Source organism: Anastrepha obliqua, chromosome 5 (assembly GCF_027943255.1).
Source record: "Anastrepha obliqua isolate idAnaObli1 chromosome 5, idAnaObli1_1.0, whole genome shotgun sequence".
Lineage (NCBI taxonomy): Eukaryota > Metazoa > Arthropoda > Insecta > Diptera > Tephritidae > Anastrepha > Anastrepha obliqua.
The window spans coordinates 56,188,983-56,215,401 of NC_072896.1; the positions used below are offsets into that span (position 1 = coordinate 56,188,983).

A 26,419-nucleotide genomic window follows, 5' to 3' on the forward strand; every position below is an offset into this window, starting at 1 on the left:
TGCAACCCATCCTGAAATTTAGATTTATGTACATTTATTGAACGTCATTAGTTGTGAGTATTTGCATAATAAAAAACTGATTTTAATTCAGCTAATAAGTTAATACAACATTTATTGATCCTGATCCGGTGCGAGGCTCGATGGGTCAGCTAGTATATTTATAAAAATATTAATATTGGAAATATAAAAATATGTTAATATTGAGTTGTGTTTAGGAATTTACAAACCATTATATGTCAGAACTAAAGTAATACACGTGTAAATATAAATATAATTTTCAATTCGTTAACATTATGTCGAAGTATTAGACTTGGACTGATATTTATTGTCATACTTGAGGAGTAAGTAATCGAACATAAGAACGGCCGAATTATGAGATTTGCCTAAGATATACATATAAAGAACATATCGCTTATTCAGTCATTATCCATTTGTTGCTCGCGTGTGTAGTTCATCGCTTAATAGCTCATTCCCGTGGTCAATGGCTTATTCATTCCACTGCCGACTGGCAAATTTAGCAAGAAGGGATTTTGTTAAACGCTGAAAGGGGAAAACTGGAAAACCTCGAAACTTTTCCAAGCAACTTTTGGGAATGCACGTTTTTGCAACCTCATAAACAATTGCGAAACCAACGAACTTGAATGTACAGTCAAACGTAAACCTTTTGACTGAATCAGCTCAAATGAACAAGAGCATTCAAAATACAACAACAACAGAATAAACATTGAATTAAAACAATTTATTTTTGTTTTATGTCTGTTTTCGGTTAGTACTGCAAAGTGAAAAGTATTTTTTATACAAATTTTGGCAGTTCTCTTACAAGGCTTGAAAAGTTTCGACATTTTCGGCTGCTTCGATGTTAATATATCAACACTGTGGTCTAAATTTATTTTTAAGGGCGTTTTTATTGCTAAAAACTATGATATCTAAAGCACTGTAATATGACTTATTATTATTGGAACTGCGAAATAAAATATTTACAAAAATATAAACAGAAGTGTTTAGCAATTTTGGTGTAAAAAATAATGAATTCAAACTGTGAAGGAAACATTACGTAGAATGATATTAATATTAAATATATAACTCAATACGCGCTTCATAACCAAACTAATTATTCTATTTACTTAATAATAGCGTTTTAACACTTTATCGCCTAAATAAACCTACCTCAGTAAAGAACGTCACAACTACACTCGCAAATATACCGCATGTATATTAAAAATAAACATCAAATTTGCATATCAACTAAAGAACTTTTGGTCTCCAACAATTAATAGTTCTTATGTCGTCCATTATACAAAAAGTTTTCGAATACAAACATCTCAACTTCATCATAAATCACGGTTGCCGCACTAGTAAAGGAGTACCGGTTATTGTTTTCACGAAGCAAAAATATCACATTTGGCAAACTTGTATGGTGACCTCCCGAAAACAAAAGGAAATGATTGGTAATGCACAAGCTAAAAATATCAAAAAACTACTATAAGTTCCAACATACGAAAAAGTAACATGAGAGAAACACATCATCATCTTCATCCTTTTGATTAACAATACAACAACTTAAAAATTTAAACTATAACTATAATATCGTATAAAGTAACAAAAAATGAAAAGTCAAAATGATAAGTTTAAGAAAATAAAAATTTCTAGTCTAAAGATATGAGATTGATCTTATTTAAAGATTGCAAAAGCCAAGTCAATGGATATACCTATTGCAGTTGGTATTTATAAATATACACTATTTTCGGAACTTCTGCTGAAAACCACGGATAAAATTTTACTAAAACTGTTTCAACAAAAAAGGCGTAAATACTTAAATGCATGCATAATTCATACGAATAGATAAGAGAAGAAATCCCATACAACACCTATAAGAAAACTAACATAAGTTATCACAACAACTACAATAACTGAGAAGAAACAAGATGCAGGCAGCATTGATGCTAAGATCGAAATCTCGGGTGGCGAGAAGAAGAAAGCTCCGAAAATTGGGTGGAAGACTTGAGTTGCCTAGTAATGTAGCAACAAAAGAAATTGCTCCATTCCCTCGATATCCACCAGAGTCATGGGTAATAAAGATAATTTAATTTAATTCTTTAGTAAAATGCTTTGCTCCCATGAAACTACTATCTAACCTATTACTGCAAAGATTACTAAATTCATGCCAATGATATATTTTCCTATGCCTTATTTAAACCGCCCCTCTTTTCAAGTAAAAATCAAATTGATTTCGCAGCTAACCTGCTTACCTTCTCACTTGCTCATATAATTTGCCTCCCATTAATACTTATTTACTCACTTAATTCATTTAATAATCTCACAATCTTACACCCTACTTTATCACGCTCTATGTATTTTTCTCTCTTCAAAACTTAATATTTTAGATTTCTTAGAAGAAAATTCAGAGCACCTAAAAAGTAGTTTTGTAAAGTACGTTAATTGTTTAAGTTTTAATTATAGACCAAATACATATTCACACATAAACCAAATATTTCACATATTTAATCCAGATAACAGCAAAAAAGAAAGTTACAATCTGCCCCAATCGATTGAATTTCCATTCATAGTTAAGAAGCCTGTTTTAACATAGTTTTACTCATAAACGAACATATCAACATAAAAAATAGACTGAAAATCAAAGTTTTAGAACTTTTACATTTTTTCATTACTAAATACTCGTTTAAAGATTTTTTGCTTATTGAACATGCATAGTATATTTTAAGACAGATATTATTCCCTTTTCAACATACCATTATTTTCTACACATTTTTGTATACAAATGTACGTACAACATGTGAAATAAATTAATTGGAAATTGGGAATAATGGAATTGAAATACCAATTAAAGAATGTATCGCTAGATGTTAGAATAAATTTATGAAAATCCTTTAGCTTGTTCCTGTTAATATATATAATAAATACGTAATTAAAATAGTAATCGGCGCAATAAGAGGGAAACTTTTTTCCTTGTGCCATTTTGCAAATAATTAAATCGAGCTTTGACGCATATCAGGTATGTAATTTACAAAGATTATTGATATACGCATATACTAGATGCCTATTTTTCCTAAAGTATAATATTTGAGGCTCTCTCTAAGCCAGTAGAATATGAAAATAGGATGCTAAAAATCAATCAAAATGGAACTAAGCAGTAGTATTGCAAAAACTGTGATTTAAACGAATGTTTTCCAAAAGATTCAAGCCCTTATATATTTAGAAAAACATTCACCTTGCACAAGAAAAAAAAGTTTAATATTATGACGTAATCAATTTTTTAATACAATTAACCCGAAAGATACCAAAATGGCACTTTTGTGCTAATTGAGTCTGGGATGTGTCACTCAGACAGCATCTGTACCAACCAACCCGAAGGTTCATACACACGGCCTAAAGTGACTATTTGGTACTTTTTTCACGAACTTTTAGATAGTAGTAATTTTTCCAAAATTATAACACATACAATTCTAGGTAATGTAATGTATTATAGATTTTAAAAAAGCAAACAAGTTTCAAATCAAATATATTCGAAATACTAAATTACTTTTAAGTAAAGACATCTTGAGTACAATCAGGTCTGGCATAAAGGTTCTTTCAAAAGACGCACCCAGATATGGTTTTAAAATAAAATATGCAAAAATTTAGATTCTTTCAGGTCTCACTATTTTTATTCAACATCACTTAAATGTCCAATAAGATGCGCACATTTTGAGAACATCGACATATCGGTGTTGAAGATTCTTCAGCAACACTTTGAGCTACAGCTACAATAATCTCAACAGAACGTTCAGATTTTGGTCTCAAGTCCTTTTTTTATGCTCGACAGAATCAGTTTTTTCAAATTTTTTCACCAACGTTTGAATTGTCGACTCATTCGGACGATTACTTCCAATAAAAAATTACGAATTTCGCGATACGTTGTTCTTAAAGATCGACCATTGACTACCATTCGGAAGTGCGCAGGTTCGAATCTCGGTGCATGAAGCACCAAACGACAGAAAACGGTTTTTCTAATAGCGGTCACCCCTCGGCAGGCAATGGCAAACCTCCGAGTGTATTTCTGCAGTCAAAAAGTTCATCTGGTGTTCGGAATCGGCTGAAAACTGTGGATCCTTCCTTTTGTAGAAAAACATTAGGACGCAAACCACAACTACATAGAAGATAGGGCTCGGCCAAACACCCAATAAAGAGTGTAAGCGGCAATTATTTATTTTTTATTTTTATATAATATCTAGTACAATTTCTGGTGCGCTTCTACTACATGAATAACTATCTGCAGATCTTAAATATTTTCATATTAGATATCTTATTTTTCTTCTGCAAGGTGAATGTTTGCCTCAAATACTTTAGGAAAATGTATGGAGCAAATAAGGCATCTGATATATACAGTAGATTGAACACGCATATAAAATGTTGTTTTAATTAAACCGATAGAGTTAGTGCCAGGGCCACCAGACCTACATATGTATGTACGCTTTTTTATAAAAGCTGAGTTTTGTTTGCTTATTTTTGTATAACTACCCTCCATGTGTTCCAGTTTTACTATATTACAAAGTTTATAAACATTTTTTTTTTTAATTTTTTAACAAGCATTTTAAAATCCTAAGTCGTGCTGAATAAAAATTTCTTTATGAGATGGAGTAAATGCCGGTGTCATAATACTTACGTTTTCAAAATAAAACAATATATACTAACTTGAAATATTTTGAAGTTAGAAAGAAATATTTGCTTAGAAATGTTTATTATATAAATGTAGGTAAGGCAATATACAAGTATGCTTTTCATCTTAAGTTAGGTGTTCGACCAAGCTTATGCTGCAATTTGTGATGTACTTTACAAAAGACACTGCAATAGTTTTTACAAAAAGCATTTTCAGGAGGAGATTTACCATTGCATACTTTTTCTATTGTTTCAACATCAGGATCGTCAGAATCGATGTGACGATCACACACAACCACTCTTCGCTAGGGCAGTCACGGTGATTGGTCAGACTATTCAAAATATTTTTAAAACAATCGATCACACATTTTAATAAAATGTAATTTGGGCTGTCACGAAAATGTGTTCGGAATGAATGTGACATTATTGCGAGAAAAGAAAATACCGGTTGCATAACATTTAGATATTAGAAACGCACCCTTTGACTACGAGTTTGTTTGATTCCAAAGATTTCAGCCAAAGTTAAATTAAAAAAAAAATTGTGCGCGTGCGTATAAAGTACAGCCCGGGCCCAATTTAGCGTATCCTTACTGGTTTTTAATGAAGTTATTTCTATGCTTTTTATAGGGCAGAACCTTCTTCTTTGTACTCCAATTTTTATTTTTTATTTAAGCTGCCGACCGACCTACCGACTCATAGCTGCCTTTCTATTTATTGCATATGCCATTATTTTTGCATTCAATTTTTGCGCAAGTGGTTCAAAACTGTTTTATGGTCGATCTTTAGTTCCTGGGCGATGCTACGACTACCAACATGCCGATCAACTTCGATTATTTTCGATTTTATCGACATTTTCTTTAACAACAAAAATACCTGAACTGAATCAACGGAAAATTGCACGTAATTAGGTATTACAGTATAGGCACCATAAACACCAATTCACATTTTGACCAGGGTTGGCTATTTTACTTCTAATTTTTATTTATAAAAGTTCAACTCATTGCACAACAAGAACCATAACAAAGGTATAAACTTTGTGCAAAGATTATGAAATTTATGAAAATTTTGTAACTTTTTAATGAAAGTTTTTAGAATATTTTTTTAATGCAGTTGTATAGTCCATTAAATTTGAGTATAAAGTGCAAGTGACATTGATTTTGACAAGTTTTTCTGCATAATATGGAAAGGTCCTAACTAAAATTTTTACCAAATCGGGTTTTTACCGGAATTTGATGTAAACCCGGATTACCGGATTATAGGAACCAATGTTAGCACAAGCTTTGAAAAAACTCTAACTTACGAGTATTTTATCCCTGTTCTGGGTAAATTTGCATTCAGTTTTTTCCTCTTCCTGTAAAGTAACAAAAATATGAGTAACTTTTTTACTTACCTGTATTTCCAATTCGCCAAAAATGAAAAAAACCTTTCTTAATTCTCATATTGGTGCAAGAATGCAATACTCATTACCAAAAATATAAATATACATACCTATGTATGAGTACAAGTATATATCAGTACCGAGATAATTTTGCTTGGTGTCTTGAGAGCAAATTCTTTTAGTGTGCTTTGAAAATTACACATGAAAGTTAATTAGATTTTTTTTGAACTGTTTCAATTGTTAAATTCAAATATTAAAAGTATCAAGGGCTTGTACAACACTGTGAAGAATTTCAAACTCAATTTGACAATTTTTTTGATTATGCGAAATCTGTTTATTTAGAAATAGATGCCAAAGAGCACGCATTGTGAAATCGATCAGAAATCACGTTAAAAAGAAGAAAACTGCGAAAACACTATTTTCTTGCCAGCTCTTGGCTCACTAATAACAAATTTGAAGACCCGAATGCAAAGCTACGTCCTCGTACAAATAGGCGATACACTGGCCCGTAGTCAAAGTTCAACGTTAAAATACATTTTAGTCAAAACTAAATTCTAACTTAAAATCAGTTTTTTTTCATTTTCAATTCTACGCGGCAATATAAAGAAGTATCAGCACAGTATAAGTACAAGGTGGCACAAAATGAATCACCTTATCAGAGCATTAATAATTTTTGCAAATGGCGTCGTACGTCAGTCATTTTTGATACTTGTGAACTAGACTGCTGCAGTATACAAGCACTGAGTTGCTAAATCCTCTTATATATATAAACATTAATTAATAACAAAAATTGAACAACATTTTGATACTACTACTACTGATATTTAGGTATTTCTCCTCAAGTTTTAGAAGAGACAGGTTAAACTGTAAAACGTCATTTCAAATTGAAGAAGGGATTTTCAGTTCCATTGACAGAAACTAAATCGATCACAAACCAATAGACGGAAGACACGTTTCTAATGCTTTAGATGTATGCGAGATCCCAGGGCACAACAACAACTCGGTTTATTATTTTGTTGTTCATAAGAAAGCTCATATCAAAAAACTGCATTCATAACAAAAAGCCAGCAGATTCGCCAGTCGGCTCTCAGAGATGATTGCTCCTCAAGCTGGTACGCGCGAGCAATGGAGTTAGATTTCTCGCTACCTGCATACCGCTGCCAAAGATATCGGATATCGGCGAGCCTGAAAAAAATAACGAAGAATTCCACGCTGCCGCAGAAATAGAAAACGCTACCAATAGGGTCACCTTGCGATCGGGCTTAACACGAACCATGTAGGATCGCTACCAGGTATTGATAAAGGAACATGAGACATGAACTAAAAAACGAAAGACCGAAATATATGAGTTCGCAGAGCTTTGAAATATGGGTCCGAGACTAATGCCCAAAAATTCTGATGACTGACGTCGAGAGCATGTTTAAGTTGTAAATAGAACACATGCTGAACGGTGATAGCAGTTGATACCACCCAAAAAGTGGATATTCCAAACCTCCAAGCGTATTGTACGAACGCATGAATCCCTCCATTAACCAACTGATTGAATCTATTCGATCTGTCTTCAGACCTACAAAATCTGCCATAAAAAGAAATTCTTTACGATCCTTCTATTGTGTATCTTGTTTATCCCTTATGCTAGAAAAGACTGTTCGAGCTACAAAACTCAATAGCTCAGTACAATATCTTATAAGTGTGGACACCATATAAAAGAGTTTCGACGCCCACGTCGCCGTTAACAGTTGCAATTTTAAGTAATAAATTCTTCGTTTGTTTGAGAACCAGCATTAACATCAATATCAGCCTTGAAATCTAACGGAGAATCTCTCATACCAACAAGTGCTGCTTCGAACCAACTAAGAAGATATTTGAGTAGTAAATCTCTCAACGAACGAAAATTAGATTTTATAAGCCTATCATCAATACTGTCTTGTTGAAAATGAATGAAATGAAATTTGAAAAGGTCGAGCCAAGGAGCACCAGGAGATTTGGTGGCTCCTAAAACACTCAGGCTAAAAAGCCCATTGTATTTAAAGCTCTGGAAAGGGGATAGATAGTCAAGGAGGAAAGGAGAAAAGTATCAGAGAAAGAGAAAGGAAAGAATAGAGACAGAGATAGACATAGTTAGTCCTGTGAGAATTTTTCAGATCCTTTGGCAAATCTGTAAATATCCTCCAATTTTAGAGAACGAATATTACTCATTCTCATGACATCGGAACCCAATACTCGTAGCCATGCTCTAGCAAAGGCAGGACACTCACAGAGAAAGTGCTCAGTGCTATCCGCCTCCTCCAAACATGACAAGACATACCGGATCCTCGATGAATGCAATGGTGGTCATATGCTGACCCCATGGGTTGTGTCCTGTAATGATGCTGACCATCAACCGAATGTTTTTCCTTCTAAGTTTTAGTAGAAAGTTTAACAGTTTCCTGTTCGGACTTGTCACAAAACACTTTGCAGTTCTGCAGCGTTCTAGACCGGACCATCGCTCTTTATGTAGATTGCCTACATAATCGCTGATCCAATTCTTGATTCCTGCGGAACTGATTCTGATTATTGGCTCTGGTCCCTGTGGGGGCACCGCTGATCCACGGTTGGCCAATTCGTCGGCAATTTCGTCTGCCTTGTTACTTGGACAATTACAACATATCCTTGGAGTGCTCGAGAGAAAGAATCTACGGAATATATTTGAATCTTTATGTTTTGTGACTGTGAATATCGCAGATGATCAATAAGCAGTAATGAGCAGTTTTACTGTGACATATACATATATGAGTACATGGTGAGTACATCCTATTTAGAGTGTTTGGCCGAACTTCTCCTCCAATTTGCGATGATCCTCTTGATATTCAAATGAAGAGGCCTATAGCTTTATGTCGCGTCCGAATGGCTGATGATGTCTAATGGCAGAAATAAACTCGGAGATTTGCTATTGCCTATCGCGGGCAGTCGCTGGTAGAAAACGCTTTTCCTATTATTTGATGCTTCAAACTCATTGTGGGTTTCGAGCTCGGGCTCTATCGAATGGTATTCATTTTTAATTATTATATTATAAAACCCATTTTCTTACCCATCATCTGACTAAAAGAAAGCTTTCTTTAACACACATAATTGTCTTGTGCTTTTCTCAAAACCAAAAAAAAAGGAATTCAGAGTTCTTTTTTACTTTTTTTTATAATTTTTAACTTGGAAAAATTTAGAATGATTGAGTTAAAGTTAACAACAGTATGAACGTAATGAGCACTAATGATACGTTTTAACCTAACCAAACACAATTACAAAAACGGTTCTTTCTCGTTCGCACTTTTTGCGTACACACGCTTTCCACTATTCCACAATGATGCACCATATGTAGATTAATTTTTCACTTGTTTCACGACTCCTACTTTTTTTTTAACATAAATACTCCACATATATATACATATATATAATTGGCGCGTACACCCTTTTTGGGTGCTTGGCCGAGCTCCTCCTCCTATTTGTGGTGTGCGTCTTGATGTTGTTCCACAAATGGAGGGACCTACAGTTTTAAACCGATTCCGAACGGCAGATATTTTTTATGAGGAGCTTTTTCATGGCAGAAATACACTCGGAGGTTTGCCATTGCCTGCCGAGGGGCAACCGCTATTAAAAAAAACGTTTTTCTTAATTTTGGTGTTCCACCGAGATTCGAACATACGTTCTCTCTGTGAATTCCGAATGGTAGTCACGCACCAACCCATTCGGCTACGGCGATCGCGAGTTTTGTTCAAAACAAGTTGATTTGCCAATTCTTGAGGGCTTCATATGTTGGCATTATAGGCCATTTTGCATATTTAGTTTTTTTCTGTCTGGTATATGTAAGGTATCCTAAGACTTTTCCGGTTCTCAAAACTGAGAAGACTCACAAATGGGCGGAAATTTGTCATGATTGAGATCGGATCGCTGAAAAAGCTCAAGGCCTTACCCAAACTTTGTTTTATACCACTTGTATTCAACTATAACACAATTTTGTTTACGCAACGGTTATGTGTAACAACTTAAAGGAATGGAAAGATATAGACATATATGTATATTATATACCAAAAACAATAAATGCATATATTTTAATGAAATTTATTACACATATTATTTTTTGCCCAGAGCAGATTAGTATTCAACATTTGTTTTAACCCAATCTAAAGTTTACGTTAAAAATGGGCAACTTCGGTCTATATCCATGCACACCTCCCATATAAAATTAGTTTAATTAAATATATAAAAACCTGATATCTCTGTTATAAATGAAACGAAATTACTCAAATGATGAACCCAAGAAAATAAATACGACGCAGTTTTGGAAAATAGGCGGCACCACATACACTTTTGTCTAATGCAGGAATCTCGATAACGACTCAATAAAACTCGCCCAAACTTGATACATGTTTCATCCCACCATTTAGAAACGACACAAATATTTTTGAGATCCATTAAAAACCACGCCAACTTTTTTCATATTAAGACTAAATATCCGTTCGTCCGTCTTATTTTGCAAACTAAAACTGTCAATGTATATGAAGTTTTTTTATTCAAAAAATTAAAAAGCCAGCCAAAATTCGAATTTACTAAAATGTACGCGGGTATATAAAATTCGGTCCGAGCCGATTTTATACTTTTTAAATGTAAGTTCCGGAAACACTGCGTCGTTCACATGTGTCCGGGAAATACGAAGTTTGTAATAGATTGATTTGAGTTTTATGTGTGGTTCACAAAAGAAACTTTTTTAGTGAAATGAAAAATTCAGCCAACATCTAAGGTGTTGTAATCCAAGTTTAAGTGAAATCTGGTGAAAAAACCCTTGAAAATCCTACCAAAATTGCAGCCAACTAAGTCTTTACAAATTAGTTTTTATATCATTTACTTTAAAATCCTTTGTTAAGCTTAGTGTTTGTTTTTCATTCATACATACAAGTGTAATTTACAAATTTGAATAAAGCAATTTACATATGATTAAAATTAGTTAATTTATATGGTTTAATTGTTTTCCATAGTGATGACTATCTTCTAAAATAATGTTTAATCTTATATTAATTCCAAAAAATTCAAGTAATTGCCCGTTTAATAGTCAAAAAAGGTAAGCATTTTTATATTTCTGCACTCTACCACTTTGAAAAATCAAAGAGGTGCGCACTTTCAACACGGCAGTGTTAAATCTTTCGTACTGCTGCTATTACTCCGTTGATGATTAAAAACCATGATAATAAAAAGAAGGTACAGGAATTTTTGAAGATTCATAATTTGTTCACATTGCAAGCAGCGTTACCAGCGTTAATATTTTAATATTTAAAAATAAATTATGATATTTGGAGATAGAGATTTCTTTTACATAATTAAATTTAATGTGTTTTTGGTCTTTTCAGTTTATCCCAAACAAGTTTAGTACTTTATACACTTGCCATAACCGCTCTTAATTCGCACCCCAAATATTTCTCCTTATATACATAAGAATATATTGGAAAGCGTACAATGGCTTATTATATATGTATGTATATGGCTTATATAAAGGGTGATTTTTTAGCTATTATCTTTTTAAACAGTTGGTTTAAACAGCTGACGCACGTTTCGAGTTTTGTTTCACTGTCAAACATCTTCAGTTTGCTCTATAATTTAACCATGAATCGTCTTACAAACGAACAACCCTTGCAAATCATTGAATTTTATTATAAAAATGCGTGTTCTGTTAAGAAAGTTTAATGTCGAAAAATTGTGTTCAGCGATGAAGTTCATTTTTGGATCAATGGCTATATAAGCAGAATTGTCGAGTTTGGAGTGAAGACCAGCCAGAAGAATTGCAAGAGCTACCAATGTATCCAGAAAACTTCACAGTTTGTACTACTTCAAAGATGCTGCGAATCGTAACGTAACTGTGAATGGTGAGCGTTACCCTGAAATGATATCCAACTTTTTTTTTGGTCAAACTGCAAGAGCTTGACTTGCATGACATGTGGTTTCAGCAAGACGGTGCCACATGCCACACATCACGTGTAACAATGGACTTGTTGAGAGGCGAGTTCGGTGAACATTTTATTTAACGTTCGGGACCCGTCAATTGGCCACCCCGATCGTGTGATATAACGCCTTTAGATTATTTTTTGTGGGGCTATGTTAAAGCTCATGCCTATTCAGACAAGCGTGCTTCAATTAACGCATTGGAAGACAACATTAAAGCATTTATATGTGAGATACCGGCCGAAACATTGGAAAGAGTATGCCAAAATTGGACTAAGCGGATGGACCAGTTGAAGCGCAGTCGCGGTCAAGATTTGCATGAAATAGTCTTCAAACATTAAATTATTTATATGGACTGTACTATCGATTTAAATAAAAATTTCATGTATTTTTTCTAAATTTTCCTTGTGTTTTTTGAAAAACTTTCCTATATCTCTTAAAAAATCACCCTAGATATATAATATATATAATTGGCGCGTACACCCTTTTTGGGTGCTTGACCGAGCTTCTCCTCCTATTTGTGGTGTGCGTCTTGATGTTGTTCCACAAATGGCTTATATATACATATATATATATATTGTATATAAGACGCACGCCATAAATTGGAGAAGCTCGGCCAAACACCCAGAAATGGTGTACGCGCCAATTATATATGTATAGGGTTTTCCAATAACAGGTGTTATTGGTGAATGAATTGAGCTATGGAGAGATAATTATAATTAAAGATTTTTTATGGTCGGAACTGGATGGTATTGATCTAGGCAACGTTTATTTCCAACAAGACGGCACTACGTTTCACACAAGCAACGAAACCATTGATCTTTTACGGGAAAAGTTTCCGGACCGTCTTATCTCTCGAAGAGGTGATGACAATTGGCCAGCGAGATCTTGTGATTTAAAACCTTGTAACTTTTTTCTTTGGAGCCAAGTGAAAGAGAAGGTCTACGCCAATAGCCCAGGGTCGATTCAAGGCCACAAAGATAAAATTCGTGAGGCTATCGAAGACATAGGGCAGCCACTTTGCAATTCGTTTATGGAAAATTTAATGAAAAGGATATTGCCTTGTAAGCGTGGTCGTGGTGGTCATTTGCCTGATGTTATTTTCCACTATTAACGGCATACCTTCGTCTTTATAATGAAATAAACACCCGATCATTTATATTTAAAAAGTAGCATTTTTCTTTCAACATCAAAATAGCACCTCTGATTGGAAAACCCTATATATATATATATTGACCGAACTCCTCCAATTTATGGTGTGCGTCTTGATATTTTTCCAAAATGGAGGGACCTACAATTTCAAGCCGACTCCGAACTGCAGATATTTTTTATGAGGAGCTTTTTCATGGCAGAAATACACTCGGGGGGCTTGCCATTGCCTGCCGAGGGGCGACCGCTAAGTACTTATATAGTACTTACAGGTTTTGATTGAAAAGTAATGAGCCTTCCCGCCACTGCAAAATCCTAACACACTTTTAAAACAGCTTTCACGCGCGGAGCGATGTTGACTGACCGCTGTTGCCAGCGAACTGGGACCGGTTTCTAGTGGAAGGAAAAGGTCCAACGATCATTACTTTTCAATCAAACCCTGTATATACTCATTGTAAATTAACAAAGAAAAAATATGCTCCATAAAATATATATGTACATATATACTTTTTGAAAGATGATGCTATTGAGATTAAGAATAAATGCATTTTATTTTAATATAACTTATTGTTTTTTATTGTTAATGTTTATATTACAAAAATTATATACCAAAACTGGATTATAACATGTCAGCAAAGGGTGTAGGTAAATTACACATTAATAGAACAGGCCTGTAACAGGCAACAGACAAACTACGCAGGAGAGCTCATGTCAAGAAAAATACCAGCTTGAATTGAAACTAAATAAGCTATATTACCTAATTAGTAGGTGCTGAAGCTTACAGGATGAATCCTCAAATTACTTACCTACAAACAAAGACTAAGACCGGATTGGACTTACGGTATACAATTTCGAGGATGCGCCAACCAAAAGTACATTCAACGTTTGCATCGTGATCTTAACATACCAATTGTGATTGAAGTAACGAATCAATTTACCATAGCTCACAAACAACGACTAAACAAATTTTAAGTAGTAACATATAATAATAAAAAAACAATAAGTTATATCAGTTCGAATGCATTTATTCCTAATGTAAATAGCAGTTTTCAAACAAATATATACGTATTTTATGAAATATATTTACAATATAAAGAAAGTGCATATAGTGAATTTGAAATACAATATGTAATTGAGAAGAAATATTTGGGGTACGAATTAATACATATTTATGTATTTGCGAACATTTATATCGATATAAAGTACATGCATATGCACTTACTTTCATTACATTACTTACATTTTTAATCCTTACGTGAAAACGGAAAACAAATAAATATATACCTATATTGTATTAACATTATTTAAAAATGTTAACAAACGCTTAAGTTGGTATTTTCCTCATCCACCTATTTTTATTTCAAAATAGCGTGAGAAATTTAAAAAACTATATTCCTTCTTCCGTACACTAGTATCTCGCCGTTTTCCAGCTTGCAAATGCGCAACTCATTATTTTTATCATTTTTATTTTATATCATTGAATTTTTTGGCCAAATTCTTTGAAAGAAGTTAGTTGAAACAATTTAATTACAATTTTTAATCTGTTTGCTAGATTTCGATTTAGGCTTCATAATAGCAGCAAAAGTCTAATGGCTAACATGGCCGTAAATGTCATTAAGTGGAACTGCCTTATTTTTTCTTTCATGATTAAAACCGAAAAAAAACCCAAAATAAAGTGTTGAACATTTCGAACGCCACTCAATAATATACCAAAACTTTTATTTCTTCTTCTTAATTGGTGCGATAACCGCTAACGCGATTTTGGCCGAGTTTAACAAAGCCAGTCGTTTCTTTCTCGTGCTAACCGGCGCCAGTTGGACACACCAAGTGAAGCCAAGTCCTTCTCCACCTGATCTTTCCAACGCAAAGGAGGCCTTCCTCTTCCTCTGCTATGACCAGCTGGTACCGCATCAAATACTTTCAGAGCAGGAGCATTTGTAACCATTCGGACGACATGACCCAACCAACGTAGCCGCTGGATCTTTATTCGCTGCGCTATGTCTATGTCGTCGTAATGTTCATACAGCTCATCATTCCATCGCCTACGATATTTGCCGTTGCAAACGTGCAAAGGTCCAATAATCTTGCGCAGAATCTTTCTCTCAAACACTTCGAGCGTCGTTTCATCGGATGTTGTCATCGGCTACGCTTCTGCGCCATACGTTAGGCATACAGGTAACGTTAGGACGGGCATGATGAGAGCCTTGTAGAGTGTTAGTTTTGTTCGTCGAGAAAGGACTTTACTACTCAATTGCCTACTTAGTCCAAAGTAGCACTTATGGGCAAGAGAGATTCTACGTTGGATTTCAAGACTGACATTGTTATCGGTGTTAATGCTGGTTCCTAAATAAACGAAGTCTTTTACAACCTCGAAATCATAACTGTCACCAGTGACGTGGGTACCGATACGCGAGTGCGCCGACTGTTTGTTTGAAGACAGGAGGTACTTCGTTTTGTCCTCGTTCGCTTTGCCTCTTTATCCAGTTTGGAGAAGGCAGAACTAACAGCGCGGTTGTTAAGGCCGATGATGTCGATATCATCGGCATACGCCAGTAATTGTACGTTCTTATAAAATATTGTGCCTGAGCGATTAAGCTCTGCGGCTCGTACGATGCTCTCCAACATCAGGTTAAAGAAGTCACACGAAAGCGTGTTATCAAACGGCTCGGAGAGAGGCTTCCCAGTTCTGATGGCGCTGCTCGTATTAAGCAACGTCATCTTGCATAGCCGTATTGGTTTTGCGGGGATACCAAATTCAGACATCGCGGCATACAGGTAACTCCTTTCCGTACTGTCGAATGCAGCTTTGAAATCGACAAAAAGATAGTGTGTGTTGATTCTCCTTTCATGGGTATTTTCCAAGATTTGGTGTATTGTGAATATTTGGTCGATGATAGACTTTCCAGGTCTAAAGCCACACTGATAAGGTCCAATCAGTTGGTTGACGGTGGGCTTCAGCCTTTCACACAATACGCTCGCTAGAACTTATAGGCGATGTTTAGAAGACTGATCCCGCGGTAATTGGCACAGATTGCAGGATCGCCCTTCTTATGGATTTGGCAGAGCACACTTAAATTCCAATCGGCAGGCATGCTTTCACCCGACCATATTTTGCATAGAAGCTGATGCATACACCTTACCAGCTCCTCGCCGCCATGTTTGAATAGCTCAACCGGTAGTCCGTCGGCCCCCGCATCTTTGTTGTTCTTTAGTCGCATTATCACTATTCTCACCTCGTCGTGGTCGGGCAGCGGAACTACAATTTCGTCGTCCACGATTGGGATATCGGGATCTTCACATTTTCTGTGACATGCGCAGCTATCACTTTATTGTACTCATATTTCAATAGTAGAAGATTTTGTAATAAAATAGTTTTCTCGCTCACACATGACAAATCAGTTCCTTAACTGAAGAAGGATGATGCCCACTCTAAGAGTTTTTAGTTATCTTCATAGTAAAAAGAAAACTTCTTCATATTAAAAATTTGTTGGCATCACTGTCCTTTACTTTGAACTTGCTCATTGAAATTATATTTTCTGATTGCGTGAATTTTAGTAAGTTTTTCAACAAAACTAAATCATTTTATAATTTAATGAGAGATTTTAATTTTATAGATGTGCTATACCATATCTCGGAAGCAGCATTTTTTAGCTCAGCGCTGAAACTTTTATGTATGCATCTACATCACGTACAAGTAGATTCCAGTGTTTTTTATATTCAACATTATTAAAAAATAATCTTTTTTTCGAAAGTTTCCTGGCTGCACCACTTGCTTTGATCCTAAGTAAGTAATAACACAGCCACAATCTCGAATGAAAATTATGAACCGAACCGAACCACTCAAGCATTTTGTGCGGCTCATTTTTGAAAAGTATGTCTTTGCTCGTACGAGTAAAGGTAGGCAAAGAATGGTAACATGAGTCGATTTTGCTGATAGCTTGTGCATATCTGTACATATGTAAAGTATATGGGAATGCGCACACCCTAAGTTCACAGCGTTGTCTAATGCGTCACTGGCAAAATACTCACCATTGTGACATACATACACCCATGACGCAAATAATAGATACTCAAAATTTTGACCAGTTTTGAAAACTTTAATGGTGTTTTTGTAACTTTCAATAATTTCAAACTTCTTAATAAAAATTATTAAAAAAACGTCTTTTTTACTTATATATGAGGAAAGTGAGTAACACTGTCAGAGGGAAAAAATTGTCAAAAATCAACTGCACCTTATTTTTGAATATTAAAATTCCATGGGCCATAAAAAAGCATACCCAGATTTTTTTAATTCTGATTAAAAAGTTTGAAATTTTGATGAATGTTAGTAGAACTTTTATGGCGAATGAGAAACGTAATTCCAAGAATTTCAACCAGCAAACCAAAAAAACAAAAAAAAAAAAAAACAAATCAGCTGTTCTAGTAGCATTACCTTATATGAATAGCCTTCAGTCGTACGAAACTGTTGGTCAAATGCAATGTGAATCTATACAAGGTGGGTAAACTAGACCAGCAAAAACATTTTATGCATCAAAATGTTACTATAAAAGATAGTACAGAAATAGTAAACTTGCTCGGCTTTTGTCGTAACAAGGGCGCTCAAAACAGCCTGCAACCCGGGATAAACGGTAAAGACTGTAAAACATGGTGGTGATTTTATCAAGATCTGTGCATGCTTTTCATTCTGCGGTGAGGGCCGATTTATAAAACTCCTGGAATCATAGATCTTTTGATTTACATTGTAATCCTAAAGGATGCTATGCTGAAATTTCGCTGCTGCTAAATGGGCATATCAACAAGATAATGACACAAAACATACTAGCAAGCGGGTGAAATCATGGATTCACAAGAAGAAAGTCGATTTGACGTAGTGGCAGATGCAATTGGCTGACCAAAATATTGTCGAAAAACTGTGGAGATGTCGAGAACGCGGTAGCAAGAGCTAACTGTAAAAAAATGCTGAACTTTGGAAAAAAATATGCGAGGCCTGGCGTTCTATACCCACTGAAAGGTGCCAAAGATTGGTTGGCTCCATGCAACCCAGATGTCGCGTAATTATCAAAAACGATAGCCATGCCACTAATTGTTAAATTAATAACAGGATGAACGGCTAAGGCCTAGAATTAATACTTACTTTTATTCACATATAATTTTTTTTTTATGAACAAGTTGAACCTCTTATTTTGAACAATAACTGCGCTGTAAAATCAGAATACACAAATCAAATTTTCTATTATTTATAATAAACAAAAACATCAATATATTCTCTGAATCATAAATTATTGACAGCCTTTCGAGTATCAATCTTATAGTCGATATACTCTTACAAACCTTGCCGTATTCTTTCTTTTCTTCTCCTTTTTGTATGTCTGCTTTCAATTATCAGCTGTAAATCGACGCCGTTTATATTGAATTCACTAAAGAGCTTGATAAATTTCGTCATTCGCAAGTGATATCTAAATTATCTAGTTTGAGTTTTCACTAAATTTTTCTGTCGTGGATAAGATCCTACCTTTCATCGTGCATAGCATTTCATCTGAATCTTTTACTGCGTTTTCCAGTGCTCCTCAAGATAATGTCTTAGGCCCCCCTCTCTATGTTAATTCTATTAACAATTTATCCAACTGTTTGAATTACTCTGAATTTCTCTCGTATGCTAATGATTTGAAAATGTTCACCAATGTTCCAAACCGCCTATATTCTGCCAAGATGATTCGCTTCTATGGAAAGTGGACTAGTTGATTCATTTAGGGCAAGAAGTTGTGGTTGATGCTCCTTTTCGTTGTGAATACCACAAGCGCAGTTTTCGATGTGTTAAAAATTATTTGATCATACCATCGTACTTAGGTATACTACCAGCTCATCAGCATAACTTTGAGTGTGTGGCCTTGATAGAGGCACTGCTTGTTCTAGCTTTCAGCATTGATTCAATTCATCTTATGATGGGCTTATGTCCTCTAGAGATAGGGATTAGCTTATTGCCTCGTAAGGTGCATTGTCGAAAGCTCCTGATATGTCAATATGTGCGCAAAGCGCTCAGTAGCTGTTTCAATACTAGTTACAAGACTGTGTAATGCAGCCTCGGTAGATTTGCCTTGTTGGTATTCAAATCGATCCCTTATGTGCTGATATACTCGTAATATTTTTTCCATTGTTTTGGTGGAAAATGAGCTGAAACTAATCGGTCTCTATGACTTAGGTAATTGTTGTGCACATTCCGTAGGCGTATATTCCAGCAAACTTGTTTTATATAGTTTTGGCAAAGTAAATACAACGTATTGGATCCTGGAAATTTGTATAGACTGAATGCCTATACAGCCCATTTTACCCGCTTTTCATGGAATAGCTTATTTGTCAGTTTTAAGCCCCCTCTGCCAGTAGAGATGATAAGTTCAACTGACATTGGAGAGTAGCATTTTAAACGTTCCCATGACGGCCGGTTCTACGTTACCGGATATAAATCCGGCCAAGGGCTTCCACTCCAGCAGCATTCTCCGTGCATGTATGAATGTTTATGCAGCTACAACAACAACAACGCACAAACTTTACATTCTAGGAAATGAGTGTCCAGTAAAAGTTGATTGGTGTGTTCTGGAATCTTAATGTGGCTACCATATGGCTTTTTCATGTATTTCGTTTGAGTGATCTTTTAATAAGGCTTTCTGGAGACGGATACCATAAGATCCACGGATCAGATTTAAGCTATGATGTTTAGAATAGTTAACACTTTGTTTTTAATTCCAATTTGTATTTCTGGATTTCTGGAAACTGTCATATGCGGTATGGTAACACCTATATCAAACCCAACAAGGTTATGATCTGACATTAATGCTTCCCCCGACACTTGCCAATTTGAGGCTTCGGATAATACATTTGGACTGCATAAAATAAGATGAGGTACTTCCTCCCTGATTACATTTCTAAATGTTACTGCGTTGCCTCGGTTAAGTATTGATACGTTATACCTAAGTAAAAATTCAAGAAGGTACTCACCCCTCACATTAATATTTGTGCTGGCCCATGTTGTGGGATAAGCATTTTCATCACATCTGAATATGAACATTACATCATGCTTGCCTTTATCCATTGGCAACTTAGTCCAGATCGCCACGAGATCGGTAGTAGTGAACTGCGAAGTTAACTTAACTGGCGTAAATGAACTAACCATTTGAATCCCGGACGTACCCACTGTTCTTGAATTAAAGCTACATCCAAATGTTCATTATTGAACCCCTTTTCTAGTTCAACCGAGGCTGACTTCGCATGATGGAGACTTAACTGAAGGCATCCGAGGTGCCTTTCCGACGTCATCCGACGTTCGTCTTTGTTGGCCTTAGTCCCTTCGGATTCAATTGTAACAGCTGCCCTTTCCACCAAGTTAGTTCGTTTGGCAGAGCTTAGCTTTGGTGCAGTGCTGCTGGAGCGCTCAAGCTTCAGTTTCATCAGCTGTTAAGCACGTTGTTTCGCTTCCTCTATGAATTGCCCTTAGCCCAAAAAGGACTTGACTCATTTTCTGGCGGTACCACTGAGCCGCATCTCTGACTTCCACTTCAGCCGAACCTGTGCTTCGTGATGAAGAAGTAAGAAGTTTCTCATCTTCCTCCGGAGATAAAACGGAAGTTTTCCCGCTTGGTTCTAGGTCCGCTTCTTCAACTTCCATTTCAATTTGCGCGCTGGCAGTAGCCTGGACCGGGTGATTACGGTTTTTGTCGAGTTTTTCTCTCTAGACCCGACATTTTCAATCAAATGCAAGCAAGTGTTCTTGTTACTTTTTTAGGGTAGCAGCTGTCTCATCAGCAGCGAGACTGGTCTCATCAGCAGCAAAATGACACTAGGCAAATTCTCCTTTAATAGTAGCTCTACGTAGTTATGGGATATTCGTGAAGTCTGTTGCTGGAATATTTGTGTATGGTACTCGTATATTCGATACTAATTGCCCTTTTGCAGACTTCTGGAAACGATATTGTTGTAGATCTTGTCCGTTTGTATTGGAAAGTGAGCGGAAGTGCATGTTAAATTTGTAATTGATGCAAAATCTTTGTTGATAGTTATGCAGTAGAAAATATATTATTTGCACAAGAGCTGCTAACGGTATGTATTATTTGTAATATTTTAAATGAAAGAAAGAAAAAAGCTACACAATCATAATAAGGCAATTTTTCCTGCTTTACATATTACACTTCACACAGGCGACGAACTCCTTGTAAAGTCAATAGCAATTTTTGAATAGATCATTGCGTGACCTCTTAGGGATGGATGTTTCATTTATGTCCTTGTTTTACCTTTTGTTGTTTAATTTTCGGTAAACCTTGTCTGCGATAAATTTTCATTCAATAAAACTTAATATAAATGGAGTTTGGTGGCTCTGGATTTCCCACTATTAATATTAGTTCAATAAACATACCGGGCGGTACTATCGCTGGTTTTCTGTAGTTTTGTACGTAAATTGTTTTATAACGTGTAGTTTCTAAGTTACAGTTATTTTTAAATTTTATATGATTATATAATAAATAATTTATGTACTTTCTTTGAAAACGAGTGAGTACATATGTATGTAAATATTTAATTTTTGTTCTTTTTGTCAAAATACTAGATTTAGATTAAGAAATAAAGACGAAAGAATTCTCAAGTAAAATTAAAAGTACGTACTCGTACTATCCTACTGTTTACTCTGTGTAATTAATATTTGTAATTTTTAAGTATGTGTTTCGTAGCCCGTGGTGTTGTCATGCATAGCATACATTACCTCAATGGGGGATTGGGAAAAGACATAATGGTCCCTTGCGACGTCTTCCTCAGGTGAAAACGATACTTAATATATTAAATTCATTTTTTTACACGAAGTCCATGCATTTTTTTACGGTGCATTTTGCTGCTTCCACCGGGTATTATTGAGGAAACTTCTCATGGCATCTAAAAAATATTACTTAGTCACCATTTTTTTATTAGTTTTTAGTACTTGAAAGTTTAGGAAGTCATGCCTCCAAAGGCCTGTTTGGCGCAAAATGAATCATCCAATTTGGTTTTTGAATAACTTTTTTACTAAATAAAAAAAAAAATGATTTTGAGTGATGGAAATCTTTTTATTGGCATTTAAGCACTCCATTGTTTGTCTGTTTGTACGAGTATACTGCAACTGTCTAGTTGACAAATGTCAAATATTATCGACGTACGATTTGCAAAAATTATAAATCTTCCGGTAGAGTGATTAATTGTGTGCCACCATATATGTTAGTTCGAACCAAATCGTAGAATTATAAATATTCCGTTTGGCAGATTAATTTTGTACCACCTTCTATGTTAAGTCAAATAAAATGGTAGAACACGCAAAAGTATTGTACATATAATTGCAAACAGAGCTGACTGACAAATACAATAAATTTTTTGAATAATAAAAATGGAGAGTTATTTGGGGCATATTGGGCATATTTGATATTATTAATTACGGATATTTTTTACACAGAATGTACAAGTAAATATTCGTATAACAATTGATTGGAAAATAAGACACTGCAGTTATATGGATTCCAGAGTTACGAGTAAAATACAAAACCAGTTAATTGAACCATATGTATATATACTCGTCTACCATAACCACATACACATATCATATTCCCATTATCGACAATGTTGTAATATATAAGGACGGACATTAGTTGTATACGTTGATTTGAGGCCCTGATTATGATTACTACTAGAAAATTATATTTCATTATGCTCTAGGTGTCACAAATATAAAGCCATATCTCCGACTTACAAGAGAGGTATGAAGAGAACTTTAATTAGAAAGTCCACACGTAGGTAAGGAAATGTGCGCATTTAGCTATTAAATTCGCTTACAATACATGTAGAGTGTTAAATCTAGTCAAATCAACTCAGAATTAATTGGCTCTCCTTTCCCTTTTATTGCATAAAACAAATGTAATACTCGTAATAGCGTTGCTATGAGTATATAATTCATTTGCAAAATTATATTACCAGAAGAGTATTAAGACTTCCACAGCTAATTTTACTAAAGTATGTAGTTATGATAATTGATTATTTATGCACAAAAGTATGTAATATTGCGAAGCGTTTATGTTGGTCGAAATGTGTATTTTAATATTTTTAATTTCCTTTTAACAGATAGCATTGAATACAAATATTACAAAGGAAAATGAATGAATAACCCAAACGTCCTTAAGTTCTTTCATAAAGGGTTTTAAATTATTTACATTTTGATTTTAAATACCATATAATACAAAGACGGTGGTATCAAGTTTTCCAGAAGGTTCCGTTCAGCTTACTTGCCTCTCATTCCCGTTTTCGATCTAGGAGCTCAAATTGATTTAATATGCTATAATGTTTCTACAATACTTAAAAATTGCAAATTGGATACACCTTTATATACCAACAAATTTGGCTACAATACGCATATATAAATATATAATACTTAATTAACGCAAATGAGTTCAAATATTGTGCATAACTTTCGCGCATACCAAATGGTTCAGCATAAGGAATTTGCCGTAATGATAACAAAAATTTTAATTAATAAACAAACAATGAAATATAAAATTGAATAATGACTAGTTATTTACAGCCAATATTACATTTTTTCAACGCTCGACATCATAACTAACTGGATAACGAAATTACAAAAAAGGAAAAATACTATCGGCGCACCTATGCTAACCTTGCTGTATAACTGTCTTACAGTATTTAAAATTATTTAGGTAAAAAATCATCGTTACACATGACTAAGATGGGTAAGTTAAAATTATGGAAAGAATCACTAAGAAAAACAAATGTCCAGTGATTTTATTTCGAAAATGGAATAATTACACATAATAATCGAGACAATAATTGTTGATGGGGTGCATACATATATAGCAGTTACTCGGCAATAATAACGAAAAATCTTACTTTAAACAATGAATGGATTGCTTTTAAATGTTATTTATGCACACCTTCAAGATTTATAGCAAATACATGTTTAAAATATTTTGAATATACCTCTAAATAATTTTGTGTGTTGTTACGTGTTCTTCATAAAAAACTTGTTGTATAACTCAAGTCACATTTTCCCAAAACGAATATTAATTTAAAATAAAGTTTAGCAGCGAAGCAAAGACCTACCAATCGATTACATATCGTTTACATTATGTACCTTGCAAAGAACTGGTGCTTTCGGAGCCAGTGCTAACTTCGACAAATTAGATCCAAGAATTATAAAATACTAGATTACACAAATTGCAGTAAACATAATTGAAAAGTTGGGCTACATTAATGTAAATAAAGAACATTGTTGAAAAGAAAATAGTTGTGTGTGAAATGAAAAATGTAAACACAATTTTACAATTACGTCGGCTTAACAGCTGATTCTGACTAACTCACTGAGAGCGGAGCAGTTGTATCGATATATGCACAACCTTCTGTATTTCTTTAGCCGTGATTTGTATCCCTCATTCGATCGTTTCGCATCAGTGTTTAATTCTACAAATTATATTTTTATGTATTCAGCACAGTGTTCCAGCTTCTGCTGCTGTCCTTGTCGCAATAAACGGGCATTAGCAAACCGTACAAAACGTCTCAGTTTTTTTTAACACTAATACTCGTATTTACACAATCTGTGTAAAATAACTTAAACTCTTTTTACATATCGGTATTTCGGTTTTCTGTACGTTTAAGAAAAATAATAAATTGGTGCTTCCAATTGGCTTGAGTTATTCTGCCAAAGAAAAATCGGGCAAAATGGATTCTGGCAGATAAAGTGACATTTTAGGAAGGAATTTATTTTCTATAAAGCTATACTTTTAACCTAGCGACTAAAAATAAAGGTGATACAAGACAACGACGCTCGTCAATTCGACATAGATAAATGCTCCTGTCATTGGCGTGAATAGGTTAATCAGCAGCATTCAATTGCTTCCATAATTTTCTATATCTTTTAATGTCAATTTGGTTCTAAAAGGAAACTAGATGACTTTGTTTTATCGTCATGCCGTTTTTAAATACGCCAAAAAATAATAATAATATTCAGTGTTGCGACCTGAAAGATCCATTGTTATTTTTCCTCAACAAAATTTTACCTTCATTGACCAACTTTCTCTCTACCAAAACCCAATCTTGTTTACTCACACCCACAAAGTTTGTGACTCTGGCACACTTAAGGGAACTAGCTCTTAAGGGAGCTCCTTGTCGATTTCTCATTTTTTTTTAAACATACCGTCAACTGAAATGTCCCTGGTCTACTTCAAAGGGATTGCCCTCACAGTTAAGTATGTAAAGAGGCAGTCCCATATTTTTTCTTTCAGCGTAAGCTGAAACAGCGAAATATTTTTCGAAAGAGATGCCTTACGAACTAGAAAACTCATTCCGACTAGAAACGCACACCAGTGGGCATAACGGTAAGTCAAAATTTCACCAGTGAGCATGGGATGAGTTCTGTGTGGGACGTATTGCTTATAATACAACGGCTACCTGATCTAGTCCCACTAATAACTGTCTGTGAATCTAATCAAAATGTCATATATGGAGGTTGCATGTCAAGACGTGTAAAAATTGCATCCTTTATATGAAGCCCTAATATAACCTCCATTTCACAATTACTGCATAGCCGAGCTCACTTGCATCCACAAAAATATACGATGAGAATTTATCACAAGAAATATAAGTCGTAAAACGAGAGGAATCTTTAGGCTCCTAGCCTTTTCAAAGCCCTTATATCCATCGTTCCCTTCTAAATATATATTTTCCGGTATATGTGTTCTCCACTCTACATTTTAAAGCTATAACTGCCGCAATATAATTTTAGATGTCATTGTAACATTTGCTAAATAACCAAACGGATCGAACACTGACATGATCATTCCCATGGCAGCCGGTTCTACGTTACCGAAATGCCTCGGGTTTTCTCGAACAAGGGCTGCCGCCCCAGTAAACTAGCCCTGTCTAGTGAACAGTGTATCATCCCACCCCTTACGTCACAGGAGCAACTCCTCGCTGAAATTTTGCTCCAAATACTTCTCCTCAGGGCTGGTATTGAATCCAACTCTGAGCCATAGATATTCTATTGCTGCGTATACCATAAACGGCTCCCCCGAACTCCACCTCGGTTACGTAAAACAAGTGCAACGGGTGGAGCCACCTTAAGACCTGTTCAGGCCTTAAGACACATAGGGAGTGCTCCACACAATATGTAGCCACGTGTCCCTCACCCCCTGCGTTCTACTACCTTACCAAGAAGCTTTAAGCTACTTCAATATAACTGCAACGGACTCACGAGTA

At 35.0% G+C, this 26,419-nt stretch overlaps 1 protein-coding gene across 2 annotated transcripts in view; it reads left to right on the forward strand.

Annotated features, from left to right (window-relative positions):
* The window catches only part of LOC129248218 (uncharacterized), a 138,047-nt gene that overhangs the window by 64,849 nt on the left and 46,779 nt on the right, over positions 1–26,419 (forward strand). The window lies entirely within an intron of this gene.